This window comes from Pseudophryne corroboree, chromosome 5 (assembly GCF_028390025.1).
Source record: "Pseudophryne corroboree isolate aPseCor3 chromosome 5, aPseCor3.hap2, whole genome shotgun sequence".
Taxonomy (NCBI): domain Eukaryota; kingdom Metazoa; phylum Chordata; class Amphibia; order Anura; family Myobatrachidae; genus Pseudophryne; species Pseudophryne corroboree.
In genome coordinates, this window is record NC_086448.1 from 784713764 (window position 1) to 784717335 (window position 3572).

Consider the following 3572-nt stretch of genomic DNA (forward strand, 5'->3'; position numbering starts at 1 on the left):
CGGGGCTGTGGAAAGCCCAAACGGCAATGTCTGAAATTGGTAATGATAATCCTGTATCGCAAACCTGAGGAAGGCCTGATGCGAAGGATATATTGGGCCGTGTAAGTAGGCATCCTTTATGTCGACTGATGCCATAAAATCCCCCCCTTCTAGGCTGGAAATCACAGCTTGAAGAGATTCCATCTTGAACTTGAAAACTTTCAAGTATGGATTGAGGGATTTTAGATTCAGAATCGGTCTGACCGAACCGTCCGGTTTCGGCACAACAAAGAGGCTAGAATAGAACCCCTCCCCCCGTTGGGACGGGGGAACGGGAACAATGACCCTTTGTTGACACAATTTTTGTATCGCTGCCAGCACCACCTCCCTGTCCGGAAGAGACACTGGTAAGGCCAAAATGAAAAACCGGTGAGGGGGGAACCTCCCGAAACTCCAGCTTGTATCCTTGAGACACAATCTCTAGGACCCAAGGATCCAGGTCTGATTGAATCCAGACCTGACTGAAGATTCACAGACGGCCCCCCACTGTTCCGGACTCCCCCAGGGAAGCCCCAGCGTCATGCGGTGGACTTGGTAGAGGCTGGGGAGGACACGGCAGGCGACTTCCTTCCCCTTCCTCTACCCTTTGAAGTGAGGAAGGACGAACCTTTTCCACGCCTGTATTTATTGGGACGAAAGGACTGCATCTGCTGATGTGGTGCCTTTTTCGGTTGTGTGGGAACATAGGGAAGAAAAGAGGACTTACCCGCCGTCGCGGTAGAGACCAGGTCAGCCAAGCCGTCCCCAAACAAGACATTACCTTTGAAGGGTAAAGCTTCCATAGCTCTCTTGGAGTCGGCATCAGCATTCCATTGATGGATCCACAACGCCTTCCTGGCCGATATCGACATGGCATTGGCTCTTGATCCCAAGAGACAAACATCCCTCGCTGCATCCTTCAGGTAATCTGCAGCATCCTTGATATAACCAAGAATCAAAATAACATTATCTTTATCAAGGGTATCCATATCATTAGCTAAATTCTCAGCCCATTTAGCAATATCACTACTCACCCATACAGACGCCACAGCAGGTCTGAGCAATGCACCTGAATTAGCGAAAATGGACTTCAGAGACGTCTCCAGCTTGCGATCCGCCGGATCCTTGAGAGCTGCAGTGCCAAGAGACGGAAGCGCCACTTTCTTAGACAAACGAGATAGAGCTTTGTCAACATTTGGAGACGAGTCCCATTTTTCCCTGTCATCAGAGGGGAAAGGATACGCCATGTAAATCTTATTGGGAATCTGCCACCTATTGTCCGGCGACTCCCAAGCCTTTTCACAGAGTATTCATTTCACTTCAAATCTAGACCCGCATCCGCTCCCCCAATAACCTCCTCCAGTGAATAACATTCAGCCTCAGACATGCCGACACGTATTATCGACACACGGACATACACAGAATGTCTCAGCTAGGGGACAGGCCCACAATGAAGCCCAGATAGAGGACACAGAGGGAGTATGCCAGCTCGCACCCAAGCGCCCAAATATCCCGTCAAGGGATATGTGTGACCAGCGCTGCTTAAATTATAATAAACTGCCTCCCCCCCCCCCCCCCCCGATTAGCTCCCCGTTACTTTGAGAGGAGCTGTGGAGGTCCCGGGCCAGCGTCTCCTTCAGCCGCGTGTGGAGGAGAAAATGGCGCTGTGAGCCGCACTGCTAAGCTCCGCCCCTTCCCGGCGCGCTTCAGCCCGCCAAATTTGAAACTTTAAAAATGCCGGCGGGGGTCTGAGAAACGGTGCCGAGGCACCGAAAAGGCTTCTGCCGGCTCCCAGACCTCAGTAACATGCTGCCCAGGGCGCCCCCCCCCCCACAGCGCCCTGCACCCTGTGAGTGCCGTTTGTGATAGTGTGTGGGAGCATGGAGCGCAGCGTTACCGCTGCGCTGTACCTGGTTACTGAAGTCTTCTGCCGTCCTGAAGTCTTCTGTTCTTCTCATACTCACCCGACTTCTGACTTCTGGCTTCTGTGAGGGGGGTGACGGCGCGGCTCCGGGAACAAGCAGCTAGGCGCACCAAGTGATCGAACCCTCTGGAGCTAATGGTGTCCAGTAGCCTAAGAAGCAGAGCCCTTAACTAAGTAGAAGTAGGCCTGCTTCTCTCCCCTCAGTCCCTCGCTGCAGGGAGCCTGTAGGTCTCTCTGAAAATAAAAAGCCTCACAAAAGTCTTTTCTAGAGAAACTCAGGAGAGCTCCACTAGTGAGTGTCCAATCACTCCTGGGCACAGAGTCTAACTGAGGTCTGGAAGAGGGGCATAGAGGGAGGAGCCAGTTCACACCCAGTTTAAGTCTTTTCAGTGTGCCCAAGCTCCTGCGGATCCCGTCTATACCCCATGGTCCTTTTGGAGTCCCCAGCATCCTCTAGGACGCAAGAGAAATGTAAAATATATCCTTGTATCCTGTGACATGACTCATAGTGAGCATGTTGCATAATGGAATGTAGAACAATACAAAACACCTGGATATGAAGATAAAAATTAAACTTATTATAAAAGGTGGCTGTTACTGTAACCGATATTACTGTACTGTAACTGAAAAAATCACGTAAAGGTTCAGTGATACTTCCAGCAGCCTTGTGCTTTTATTACAGTCACAGAACATGGCAGCAGGAGGATTATTGTCTGCGGAAGCTTGCAGTATAATGACATCATTTGTTATGAACAGAACTTGTGCCGCACAAGAACGGTGGAGGTGCCGCATAACATTCTCCATTAATGCCACCGCCCTAGATTTCCATCATCATGCAAAGGCTGACCGGATTTCCAGTGAACTGCACTTCTAGATGCGCTTTGCCCAACATTAAATGAAGTTTCAAACACAAAGAAGAGAGCCCTAATGTCCCCCCATTCTCACGATAAGCAAAAAAAAAAAAAAAAAAAGTTAACCAGAATTTATTACGAGTGCTTTTGTGGTGACATTTACATCTTTGCAGAGGTGGGTCCTGGCAGCAGCGATTTGTGCTGCGCAGAGCATCTATGAGTAAGGCTCTTTTGTGCAAAAATAAGAATTTACTTACCGATAATTCTATTTCTCGTAGTCCGTAGTGGATACTGGGAACTCCGTAAGGACCATGGGGGATAGCGGCTCCGCAGGAGACTGGGCACAAAAAGAAAAGCTTTAGGACTACCTGGTGTGCACTGGCTCCTCCCCCCATGACCCTCCTCCAAGCCTCAGTTAGGATACAGGCCCGGACGAGCGTACACAATAAGGAAGGATTTTGAATCCCGGGTAAGACTCATACCAGCCACACCAATCACACCGTACAACTTGTGATATGAACCCAGTTTACAGCATGATAACAGAGGAGCCTCTGGATAGATGGCTCACAACAACAATAACCCGATTTGTTAACAATAACTATGTACAAGTATTGCAGATAATCCGCACTTGGGATGGGCGCCCAGCATCCACTACGGACTACGAGAAATAGAATTATCGGTAAATAAATTCTTATTTTCTCTGACGTCCTAGTGGATGCTGGGAACTCCGTAAGGACCATGGGGATTATACCAAAGCTCCCAAACGGGCGGGAGAGTGC